The sequence below is a fragment of the Corvus cornix genome, chromosome 1, assembly GCF_000738735.6.
Source record: "Corvus cornix cornix isolate S_Up_H32 chromosome 1, ASM73873v5, whole genome shotgun sequence".
In the NCBI taxonomy this organism is placed as follows: domain Eukaryota; kingdom Metazoa; phylum Chordata; class Aves; order Passeriformes; family Corvidae; genus Corvus; species Corvus cornix.
In genome coordinates this window covers 104643042-104656204 of record NC_046332.1, presented here as the reverse complement: position 1 = coordinate 104656204, position 13163 = coordinate 104643042, and the positions used below count along the sequence as shown (strand labels likewise).

The window sequence follows — 13163 nt, the reverse complement described above, 5'->3', positions numbered from 1 at the left end:
TGTCCGACGGCGCGCCCCGCGGTCCCGCCGCACGCCTACCGCGGCGGCGCCGGCAGCGCGGCGCGGCACAGACCGCCGGCCCCGCGCGGCCCGAGTGGGCATGTGCGAGCGCCGCACATGCCCATTAGGGAAAGCGGGTGCCGGCGGCGAGGCTGTCCCTGCTCGTCTCACGGTCTCCGGCCACCAGGCATCGTCTCCGGAGCCGCCCTGGGCTGCCCCGGCAGTGCCCCCGCGCGGGGAGCCCCGGCACCTGCCGGCACCGCGCCGCTCCCCTCAGCGCGAACCGGCAGCCCCGGCGGCGTGTGCCTGAGCGCGCTGCCCACCTGTGTGTGGCTACAGCCCGTCCCTGCCGGGTGCGGTCCAGGGGCACGGCCTCATTTTTAAACACAAATTGTGTTTAAATAGCAGCAACGAGCATAAATGCTCTGGCTGTTGGCATATTTGGGCACGCTGATTCCTAGCGCTGTTATCTGGCCCAAGCGACTACTTCCTAATCTAAAGGTGTTGGTAGTGGGAGTCCAGCTACTACCCAGGCCGGTGGTTTTACAAATCTGAGAAAAAGAAGTTTCTGTTTGACAGCTGTTATATGTGTTGGTGCATAAAACGGCAGTGGCTCCCTGTTTCGGTTGTTGATAGGCTGACAGTCATCCTCCCTTTTACATTTCAGTAGCGTCTGACTTAAGCTAATGTTTTGTCATGGGCGCTTCATGCACAAAACCTTGACACCATTCCTGTCTCCTCACAGCTAGGTCACCCAGCTTGAATGCTAAACTCTTTCCATGTTTCACTTGTAATGTGGCGAGCAAGTGAGTGGCTTGACTGAGCACAGCCAAGGTCAGTAAGGTCCCACCATCGCCTGGTTCTTCTGGGTTTCATGCCCAGGACCAGGAATTGCTCTGAGAGTGATCTGCCTGTGAGGTCAGTGCAGCTGCATCTAGAGTGCCCAGTCCAGGAATGCTGGGGTTTGTAACATGATCACGCCCCTCCTCAGTTCCACTCCCACAGAGGTGGGTCCCCACTGCTTGTATCAGTCCTACGTAAATTTAAGGAAGAAAATTTAATTTGAATATATTTTAAAGAAAATCTCAAAGTGGAAATAGAAACATAAGCACAGACATGGGAGAGGATTGGACCCAAGTTTAGGTGACATTCAGTATTAGGTCAGGCCTCAGAGCCTAGGTCTCTGGTGTCCCAGCCCAGCACTTTCGCCTCACTGCCGATGACTCTACACAGATCTGAACACAGGCTCACTCACCTCATTGTATATTGGGGGAACATCGGGATGTGCCTAGTGCTCTACGTCATTAGCAACAAGTAAAGAACTTTTGTCATTGCTGCAGGCAGTATCATCTGTGCTGGTTTTTTTGGGTCTCCATTAAAGATATTTTGTCATTATTAAAAATGAAGGAAGATTATTAATTGTTTCAGTAACCATCCAGTGGCAAATTCGCAGTTCTGCAGGGTATCTCAGGAAAACTAGTTTGAGGATCTGACATCTAGCCCAGTTCTCAGCACATTAACTTTGGGTAAGCTATAGGTGACCCCAGGAAGACTCATAGAATCATTTAAGATCATTGAAACCAACCTTTAACAATATCTATGCATTTTTGCAAGGGCACAGAGGAAAAAACTGATGTATCAGCAATTCTGCTAGGTGTTCCTCTGTCTTCCCAGAGCAGCGTCAGTTTTACTGCCTGTTGTAACCAGCATCAGGCTGTGCTGTTAGCTGCAGTGGAAATGATGTCTTTCCAAAGATAGTCATAGGTTTTCACCCTATAAAATCCCTTTAGCCCAAGGAATTGCCCTGCCTTTGACTGTGGGGTTTCCCATAGGGGAGGGACATACAGAGGAATGTGAGGCAGCTTGACATGTGCTACTGGAGCTCAGCTGTGTGTGCTGGAACTGCACTGAGTACATTACAATGCTGCAAACACCCTGTGGATGTTACCAAACCAGAGGGGAAACCTGCATACTCCTGACTCCGCAGGTAGTGAAATCACCTTGTTATTGAGCATCATTGCTCTGGCACGCCAAAAATTGCCATCAGGATGCGTTCTGTGGGAATGTGGTTGTCAGGAGTGGAAAAGCTGGAGGCTCCCACAGCACTCTGTGAAGACCAAAGCCCGGTGAGCTCTCACCTGCGTTGTAGGGGAAAGCCAGCGGCACGTGCCTCACAGTGAGCACCGAGCATTAACCTACTCTGCATTTGCTTTGGAGGAAAATGGAAGGGTAGGTTTTCTATCACGTATGTGTGCCACTCTGCTCCGGCTCTGAATGGTGCTTTACAAAATAGATAATGATGTCTCATTGCTCCAGAGAGTTTCCAAACTAAATTAAGAAGAGAATGATGGGAAGACATGACCGTACAATGAGGTGCAGATGCTGGGAATAGGGATAATGAGGGGGGAACAATATGATTATGTCCTTTCAAAGCAAATGCCTCAGGGTAGCTACTTTTGGGGACAGAGTGTAAAAGGGAGATGGGGAAGATGTGACTCAAAGGCAGCATCTGCACAGGGTTCAAGTCTGCTCTCAAGAGCAGATTTATCTGCTGGTGAGCATTTGTTGACTCTCAGATCCCTGCAAAGAGACTGCCTTGACCCATGCTCACAAGCTCTCAAGGCCAAACAGGTCATGTGGATTAGCATGAGGCCATGGTGTCACTCCCAGGGCCTGCAAGGCCTTGGTGGGTCAAGCAACCCACAGCCCAGGCCAGAGGGCTTTAGGATGGCTTGACCATCTAGAAATGAGCATATCTTTAAGCATCTGCTCAAATCTTGTTACTATGGGAAGTTTTAAAACTAATGTGAGAGGAAGAAGTTGAAGAAGATTTTATTTAAAATAACTTCTTTATCCTACCTCCCCAAAAGTGGTCCAATGAAAAAAAAACAGAGAGAAGTGATGGAGGAGGGGATTCCTGATGAGTAACTTCAGATGAGTGAAGAGGGCCTAGGGGAAAGGAAAGGTGTCAGGAGCAGCTGGGATGGCTGTGGGAGGTATGCAGAGAATCAGGATTTTGCATTGTTTAGTTAGGCATGAGGAACCACAGAAGATATTTTGGGAGTATGTGTAGGGGATTTAGTGCTGCGAATGGGGAATGTTTTTTGCAACAAGGCACTGAGCAATGTGTGATGCAGGTTCCAGCTGGAGCTTGGAGAGGATGAGGTTACCCACAGTGAGGAGATGGGTAACAAAGACCTTTTTTTTTAAGGGAACTAAAAAGAAAATTTTCAAGGAGAGTTTAATAATTATGGTTAGATTCTTAAGGGTTGCAAAAGCTATTTTATTGAAATTGGTTATGTTATGCTCATTTATACTGGCTGAAAGTCTCGCTGGTGGCATGGAAAGACCCAGTGCTTTGTGCCAAGGGGTCAAGACGAGATGTAGCCAGTCCAGGATGGCTGGGGAGAGAAGTAGCTCTCATTGCATCACCTGACCAAGCTCTGCTCTGTATTTGTTGGCCTCAGGTCTGGGACCTGGGCCAATGCCAATTGAATTGGTGAGGGCACAGACAAGGTTAATGATAAAGTTAATTTCCCATTGCTGATTGGTGAGGGATCCTCACAACTTGCAACTTTTGTCCATTTGAAATTAACAGAAAAGTGAAGTAGAAGGAGGCATCCTCCTTATTTCCAGCCTGGGTTCCATCACAGTAGGAATATTATACAAAAGTTTCACTCTTTTCACTCATATGTGCTGCACTTCTCCCAGAAGGATGACAATTTTCTTATGCTAAAAAGGGCATTCTAGAAGCAACCTTGGGAAATTGAAAGCTGGTCTCAGTGCAGTTAGTAGTTTATATTTAATCAGTGAAACTTCACTTGCCTCTTTTCCTCTCCTCAATCCCACCTTCTTTTGGCTGGCACCAAGGAGTGGGACACCATGGGCACAAACAGCATGGTCAGAGCTTAAGAACCCCAAAACTAAGGTGACTTTTTAAACTATGCAACCAGAGAAAGCAGAAATTTAATAGAGGAAGAAAGCAGCATCACAAAGCCTGTGTTTTCTCTCTCTACATTAGTCCTTTGGGTTGTGAAGGATGGGGCTGTCTGAAGAACAGCTGCCTTCTTAACCCAGTGTACAAACCAGGAAGCAATACCCTGCCCAGGGATGGCCGCATATTTTGCAACCTGCATCCACAGATTTCATTGCTGGAATTCAAGATGGGTGATTTCTCACCTCTGTGAAACAGGCTACTGACAAAATCAGTCATGCTGGAATTTTTTCTTCAGTGTGTGTAAGCCCCTAGTGTTCACCAAACAGAAGGGAAGGGAGAGGCAAAGATGAGGAAAAGCTGTGGCTGTGCATGCCCTTTGACGTTGCACTCACTCCCCAGTGCCCCGACGTGCTGCCACCCGTGGTAACAGGACTCACACGCTCCGCACATTGGACTTGCTAATGCAGATCTTGGGAGAAATCACAGGAACTGGAATATTTGTTTTGCATCTGCTAAAAGGGAAGAAATCCTCCCTCCTGCGCCTGCATGACAACATCTCTTCTTTGCAGTCTGTCCTGTAATATGCAAATATGTAAATGCTTCTCTCTGGCCTGTTCCTCCAAGTGGATAGAGAGATATATGAAAACAACGTAAATCACCAAGAAATACTTTGTCAGCTGGCACCTGATTCTTTCCCAAGTGCCCTGGTGGTCACTCTTCGGCAGCTCTTTGCTGATTCATGAGGACTGCTAAGAGAAAGCATGTGTGACATCTTTTACGGAGTGTAATAAAAGAGGAAAGTGCCCTGTGTGGCTGGAATGGCAGTTCTGTGGTCTGTCTCTGAGATGCTCCATTAGCCTGCTCCTGGCAGTGGTGATACAAAAACTGGAAATCCCCAATTGTACCATTAACATGAACAGATTGAAAAAAAAACCCTGGAATGTAACAGGGAGCAAGGGAGCCTGTGCTTTTTTTTTTCTTCTTTTTTCCCCTCTGCTTGTATGAAAGCTCAGTAGAGGGGAAGGATGGATCTGTTCCCTTGCATATTGCATAGGCTGCACAAAAATGCTCTGCTTTTATTTGGGTTCCCCTATATTTTTTTAGATCTAGATTTGCTTCTTAAACTGAAACCTTTGGGTCTCTCTCTGGCTGTATTTTTGGCTCCACCGTCTGCTATTTGCGATTGATCAGACTATTAATCATGGCCTCTCACCTGTTTATTTTAAAAGAGTGACTGCTGACACTTCTGCCAGACCTAGGGAAAGGTCTTTCCTTCACCATAAATAATAATGGCCTGATAAAAAAAAGTCCTTCCTTGCAGAAAGATGGATTAAGTTCTTATTTTGAAACGCAGTCTGAATGGTCCTGATGTACTGAAATGTTACAGCTAATATAAGCAGACGAGTCAATTTACAGCTTTCATACTACATTTTAAGAAACAAAACAAGCAGACAAGACAACATAATAAATTTGCTTCTTGTCCCAGTCTGGTAGATGTTAATTGAATGCAGTTGTATTAGATAACTGGATGATGCAGCTTTCTAAAAAAATAGGAAATGCACAAATTTTATCAAGAACATGAGTTTGTCTAAAGCAGAGGACAGACTTAAACCATATATCCTTTGGGAAAAATGTCTGTGAGCCAATGAAGAAGCATAGCTGTGTATGTGTTACCCTGGGTGCACAATACAAAGTTCTTATTAGAATAACCCTGAATATTCTGATATTGGAATGCTACTAGAAAAGGAATTATAGTATTCAGTGTCCAAGGGACCAAAACAGAAAAGAGGTTTCATTTGTGGATAAATTATTTTAAGAAAATAGGAATTTCTAATTTAACCATAACAGTTAAGTGTATAAAATGTATGACTTCTCTACTTTAAAGGTAAAGCACTGCTTTAAGAGACAAGTTTTAGTATAAAACAAAACATTAGCTGTGAGTTTAGTAAATATGTCTGGACATACTGGGATTTTGGCAGAGTGTAACTCCTAGAATAGTGTGAATGTTGTTTCTCTTTTGTTTATATGCCTTCATACAACAATGGGCGAAAGAAGTAGGTTGCAAGTGAAAGCAGAAGAAAACACATGGAGCTATTAAAATAGGTTAGCATCTGATTTCAGATTTAGGAATGAATACATACACGTGCACACATGTATGCACATATATATGCGAAGGCACATGTATACACTGTATATATGGAATATATATAAATGCTTCTTTATATCTATATAATGTATGTTTACATAGGCTTAAATAAAAGCAGGAGATGTTTAAGTTGGATACTAAAAAAGCTCTTTAATGGTGACACCTTTCTAACACTAATGTGGAGCAGCAGGGTCACCTGGGAAAGGTGCAGGCTTTCCAGTACTGGCGGATTTTAAAAGCAAGCTGGATAAATGTATAAGGTGTGACATAAGTATTGCTAATCCCACTTTGGTGTAGAAGAAGGAACTAGGTATCTTTGAGGACTCTCTCAGCCAGCACTATTTTCTGTGACTCAAAGATATGGCCTAAGAATAGGTTAGGTGTCACACTTCCACATCTGTTTACATATATATATATATACACAGGTATATACTTCATCTTATACTGGTGAAGTATAAGAAAAATAGCCTGTGATTTGCAGATGCAAAAAACCTTCTTACTGAGAACAGTGAACAGCTCCTACCTAGCTCACCTACTTTCTCTTTCAAGAGAAAATGTGGGTTTGATGAAGTCCCTGGCAGAGTAGTCAAGCTGTGTAGATGGGGCTGATCAACCTATTTCTCCCCTGCTTTACTTCTTCGTAGTCAGACTTACATCCCCTTTACAGCCTTTGGCTAGGCTTTGTGTCTCTAAAGTTGTTAGTAAAAACAATTATCTAAATGTATATTACAGATGTACAGCTTTGGGACAGCACACTGACTCAGAATTTTCTTCATACTGCTCTGTCACATTCTTCCACCTGCATCTAGATTGCATATTGAGTCATATTGACAGTGTTGTTGGCTATAAAGTAAGAGACCTTCACTAAAGGACATTTTAAAAAACCCTATAATTTTTCTTCAGTCCTTCAGTATGTCTTTATGGACTGGTACCAGACTGAGTAGATTTTAGACAATATCACAGGGGTTTTGCATCATTTATAGGCTGCAGCACAGATGACAGACCAAGGACTGAAAACTGCAGGAATCAGGTTCTACAACTGCTGTGTTGCTGTAAGGAATTCACTTTTATTCTCTCCTTGCCTCAGTTTCCCTATCTTTAAAACTAGGATGATAAAAAAAACCCCTGCCTTTTACAGGGAGTGGAATGACCATGATCAACAATATAACAGCATTTAGGAAATACAGTATGATAAACCAGTGCAGAGTTTTATTCAGACCAGAGAACCTTTACTGTAAGATCATTCTTAACATTATACTTTGTTACGTTTTATCAATTGTTTTTAAATGTTGACGTGAGCCAAGTAATATAATGAATCATAAAGGAGAAGTGAGTTTTACCTACTCTTTAACCAGCCCATTTTCAACTTCCCACAAATATGGATCCCAGATAGCCATTGTTACAGCCCTGCACTCGTGCTTTCTCAACAAATACCAGAAAATTGCGCCAGGGATGTGTTTGTCAGCAGTTTGGATGTACCTCTGTGCTGCTGTACCTTGAGCTGCTACTGTCCTTTCTGTCTGTCACAAACATATCTTTCCCCTGCATTGCTGTAAATACCCATGAATAAAGCCAGGAACTGGCTATAATCAGGAGAAAATAAAAGAGGAGCTTCTTGGGACCTTTAAGAAGCAAAACAGCAAACAAAACAAAACAGCCAGATTATTATAAAGCAAGGGGTTTGCCATTCATACACCCCTTACGTTAACACGTGTTCACTGAAAATGTACCACAACCATATTTAAATAGCTCCTAAAATGTCTCGTTTCTTGCTTACCCCACACTGCTATTTAAAGAATATGCAGGACAGTAGGAGAAGGTTTCTCTGAGTACTGTATTTAGGGTAAGACCACAGTCTGCCTGTTTTTATTTTTAAGTACTAAAAGTCTCTCATGACAAAGCATGGAATGTACAGTGCTGGAAGAAACCCACATCAGTAAGTCACAGGTGTACCTTTTATGAGCAGGTGAAATGCATACAGCCTTTGAGAGAGGTCAGTTATTCTCAAGGCATACATTTTCAGTTCAGAACCATCAGATAATTAAGCAGATGTGTATTCAAAATAAGAAAACATCAGATACCTTTTTCTCTTACATGCTTTTCATAGGACTGGCTTGATTTTCCGATTGTTCCTGATGTTTCTGAGATAAAAAGAGAAGCAGGGAATTATCCTACTGTATGATGTACATTTGATCTTTATAGGGTTTTTGGGTTTGCTTTCTATGAAAGCTGCATTCCAAGCAGTGCTTTCTGCTCATGAATACAGAATTACATTACTGTAAATGTTACATGTTGCTTTACATTTTAATCGAGGAGCTGGTGTTCTACCCGGGTAAGTGCCCATCAGCATTAGATGACACACAATTAAAGCAGAGTGTCTAAACCTAATTTTCTCAGGCAAATGTTTAAAATCACATCTGTGCCTATTTTTGGATCAAAACCCCTTATCAAGCTGTACACTGGCTTTTCTTGCAAATCCGAATGTGCAGACCATGGCAGTATGAATCATCAGCCTGCCTCTGATCAGAATTCAGGGTATATTCTGGTTTGTGTAAAATACTAATTGAGTTTGGCTTTGCACCTGAAGGCACATGCTTTTTTTTGACTGCATGGGAATATCATACAAGGAAAGCCTGTTCTATATTTCAATGAAATTTACTGTACATTTGAGGAAATCATTAAGAGTAATGTTTTCCCCTCAAGGTTGCTGCAAGCTTACATTTTGGTTCATGGGAGATGAATGTTATTCCTAAAACTAAAATCAGTATGTCATTATTCTGTAAAACCTATGTCAGAATAGTACTTAGAGCCTTCTCTTGCTGTTCCTGTAAAATTCTTCCAAAATTTGGTAAATCAAAATAATCTCCAAAGTCACTATTTGCACATGCTTAGCAGATGGTTCCTAAGAGATGGCTGCTTAAACAGCACTGTATTTAGCATGCTCAGTTTGGGGCTTTGTAATTGCTTTTTTTGGAAGCCAGGGGCTGCTCTGGTCCCTGGCAATTCTGCTAAGTTCAGGGAGATTGTTTTCCTGTTTGTTTTTTTTTTTTTTTTTAATGCATCCTTCTCTGATATGATGGAAGGTGGATTAGCCTGACTGAAATAGAGAGGAAGAGAGGTGGATGAAGATACAGAAATCTTAGGCAGCTGATGGAGAATAATGGTGTAGAGGGGAACTGGATCCAGCGGGTAGGATATAACAGTGAGAGGATGAATCCTGGTCTTGAGGAAGATATTACTTACAGGAGTGGAAAATGAACAGGGAGAAGTGTCTTTCTCCATCACCATACGTCACCCCTCTTTGTATTTCTGTGTTGCTTCTGTTGCCAGAGAAGAGTAGTGACAATCACAGTAAAGATAGTGTTTTATTCTCCCTTGAAAAGTTTCCTTCTTGGCTTGTGAGGTCAAAGTCTGTATATTAAGGCTTCAGATCTGTCAGTGGGTCCTCTGAGACAATAATGCATTCAGGAACTCACGTGGGGGATGGGAAGCCATTTGCTTTAGAGACATCTGCCCCCCCTCCCCCACTTCTCCCCCAGCCCCATTTCCAGAATTTATATACAGGTATGTATTAAAGAGCATTCATGTTGCAGAGTCAGGCACTGAAATGTTCAGAAACACCTAATTTCAGGTGCCAAAATATTAATTTGGCCTCAGTGTGAACATACATTTTACTTACATGCTGACACATTAGCTTTTTTTAGGATTAAGCCATTCCTTTTTAGGTGTCCAGGATCAATTAAGGAAGGAGTCAGAGTTGCATATGGAATGAGTCTGTTCCCTGGAGGCCAGACCCTTCGTCATTTGCTGTAGGTGCTGGAATGTAGCTGTGACTGGAACGAGAGAAAAGACCATTTAAAGGAAAGACTGATGAGTTACGTAGCTGTACACCTTCTTGCACATCAGACTTTGTCCTTGCCTCTTATTGCTATGTCTGACTGCCTGAGGACTCTGGTATTTGAGAGCTGGGAAACATGGTTTTGTCTGGGTAAAAGTATGGGAGGAAAGGGCTTGAGTGGAGAACAGCTGCAGTAAGGTGGGTGAACTCAACTTTGGCTTCTGAAATTTGTTATCTGTCTTCTTGTCAGGGCTGGGAGATCCTCTGAGCAAAAGAGAAAATCAAGATAAGTGACACTAATCTCTGGGTCACTGATCTGTAGCCAGAGGTCCAGGTGGCATGGAATGGCCTGGACAAAGGTGAAACTGGCTGCAGCTTGATAGAGGAAAGGGAGTACAAATATGAAGAGTGGCCGGGCTTTGGCATGATCAAACTCACAGATGTGAGAAAAAAGGTAATGAAAAAGGGACACCTTCGGTAAGGTGGAGTTCAGAGTCGAGAGTGACTGCTAAGCTCCAGCGTCTCTTGGTAAAGCTTTATAATTTTTTCCCATTTCCCGTTGCTGAGTCTCTGCTGCTTTCAGCGTTCTTTGGGGATGCCACCAGCCCGCTGATGCATCAGCCACAGACTGTAAACAGAGGATTACCTGGGGAAAAAAAAAGAGTCGATTAGTTCTTGCAAGGAAAACAGCGCCTTCCATTCACACTGACTGCGGTGTTGTGGGGGTCCCCTTGCCTGCAGTTCTTGGAAAGAGCCTCCCAAAGGGCTCGCTGGCTCTCTGGGGCCGCGCTCGGCCAAATCCTGGCCGTGTGGCGGGGCCACACCCCCGCCTCTGCCGGGCTGCTGCACAAGGCGCAGTTGTATCCTGCGTCCACATCAGATCCCGCGTTTTCCGCTCTTCCTTGCTCTCCTTTACTCTGTCCTCAGTTTCCCTTTTCCCCTCAGACCCGCTGTGGGTTCCCACCGTCTCCTCCGCCGCCTTCCCCGCACCCCGCGCGTTCGCCCGCGGGAGGAGAGGGGAAGGCGGGACGGGGCTGCGGGAAGGGAGGCGCGGGCAGCTCCCGGCGGCTCCCGGCGGCTCCCGGCGGCTCCGGGCAGCTCCCGGCGCTCCGGGCGGCTCCGGGCGGCTCCCGGCGGCTCCGGGCGGCTCCCGGCGCTCCGGGCGGCCCGCGGAGGCGGCGGGGCCGCGGGGCGGCGGTGTCGGGCAGCGCTGCCGGGCGCGCCCGCCTCGCCCCGCCGGGACGCGGCACCGCGCAGGAGCGGCCGCCGGACACGGGCAGCGACCCAGAGCACTGGTGTGGCACTTTGGGAAAACCAGCCAAAAATCCCTGAAAAAGCAGCTGGTGGTACTGGCGCGAGGCTGCGTTAAGCATATGGGTGTTACCCTGCCAGCATAGCGAGCATGAAGTAATACAGTATTTCTGCCCCAAAGAAATGATCCGGTTCTGCTCTTTGGGGTTTTGTTCACCTTCCACATATACAGGTGGATGCTGCTGCAGAGAAGAAAGGCAAATCCAATGCTATGGAAAAGCAAAGCAGAAGGTGTGAGCAGCCGGGGAGTGCCCAGGTGCGGCACAGGAGCGCAGGGAGTCAGAGGATTCCTGAGCAGCAGCGGCAGCAGCAGAGTGTCTCTGAGCAAGTGTCAGAGTGTCTTGGCAACAGGACAAGATGTCTGCAACTTTCCTTCACTTATGCAGAAAACGCGTCGTGTAGGCAGTGCAGTGGTGCGTGAACACAGCAGTGTAGGCTTGGGTTTGAAACACTTGTATTGAAAGCAAAGGCTTGTTTGGTCGGTGTAGGGAGACTGAAAATTTTGTGACAGAGGCTATGGCATTTCTCTCCCTGGCCATTAATTGGTTGTTACAAATCTGCAGTGCAGTAATTCTCTCTCTCTCTCTTTTTTTTTTTTTCCCCCCCTCCCTTCCTCTCCATCCAATTATTTATTCTAATAGTAATATTAGTTTTCAGTGGTGTAGAACATGAACTAGTTTCTTTGGTAACCAAGTCGGTTACACACCCACACAAAGTTAGAATCTGCTAGGTGCAGACATTTTCTCTTCTAGAAAAGATGTGGGTTTTGAAAAACACAGCAGTAGGGCAGCAATATATGTCTCAGAGAGTTGTTTCGGAAGAGGTCCCATATACCACATGCAGAATTATATGTAAGTCCTGATCTTTTGTTTACACACACATATGAAACTTGAATATATTACTGATATATTGATTTCTTCAGTGACTTCAGGATTCTTGTCCCAATATTTCTTCCTTCCCACTTTCTCCCTCACTCCTACCCACTCATAGGGAATAGGTGGCTGTGAAAGAGCATGCGGTGGGGATACAGCACAGGTGAATAAGCCTGCAAATACATGCTATACTGCTTCTTAATTTACTTGGCACAGGTAAAAATTTGCCCCATTCCATAATCTGCCCCCTGAATTCAGAGAGGTGAAGTGCAGCAGCTTTTGTAGGTAACTTCTTTTTAGGGATTTAAGTAGAAAATTGACCTTTCTGTTTTGATTGGATTTTGAAAGCAAATAGGTACATGGAGGATTAAAACCAATTTGTGAATATGAATTGTAACAATTAATGTGACTAATAATCCCTGTCATATTATCTTGATCATGATCAGTAGTTTATAGCAGAAGCAGAAGCTTGTAGACTTTTATTGCACTTTCTCTAGTGACACGTCAAATCCTGACAAAATTAAAACGTACATTTTAAAACATACTTCTCTTGTTCCTGTATATGAGGCAAGAAGGCACTAGTACTGAGAACTGAAAGGTAGCTATAAACAGAGGCTGAACCTGGCAAGGCCATTTCATTGCACTTGTCTGAATGAAGTGTTGAAAAGGAAACAAACAATAAATAGGAAAAGTGGAATTAGAAGTCTTACTTTCCTTTTCTGTTCTGAATCATCAGTTATAATAGTAGGTATGTTTTTACTTAAATATGGTTTTTATGCTAATGTAATGCCTTTTAACTGCAGTTCTTCCAAAGAGGGAAAAGCCTGACACAAATACAGAGAGCACCTGAAAGTACTCTTATGCAGTACTTGTTATTTCATAATACCCCTTCCTGTGCTGCAACAAAGTACATAACAGGCAGTGCAGTTCTGCACTAGAAAGCTGAAAAGGTTACATTTCACAGTTTTCAGGAGCCTGATGAAGTTCGAGCTGGGTGGTGTGCAGTAAGCACTTTTTACAGTACTGTGTAGTTAAAATTTAATCCATTATAAATAAAAG

The 13163-nt window shown here is 44.3% G+C and overlaps 1 long non-coding RNA gene across 1 annotated transcript; it reads right to left on the bottom strand.

Annotated features, from left to right (window-relative positions):
- Positions 1-3097: 3097 nt before the first annotated feature.
- Positions 3098-10564, bottom strand: LOC109143892. Its single transcript, XR_002044289.3, has 4 exons — positions 10394-10564; positions 9763-9916; positions 8165-9403; positions 3098-4512 (listed from the first exon to the last, which is right to left on the bottom strand). It is a non-coding gene; the product is annotated as an uncharacterized LOC109143892 (long non-coding RNA).
- Positions 10565-13163: the final 2599 nt, after the last annotated feature.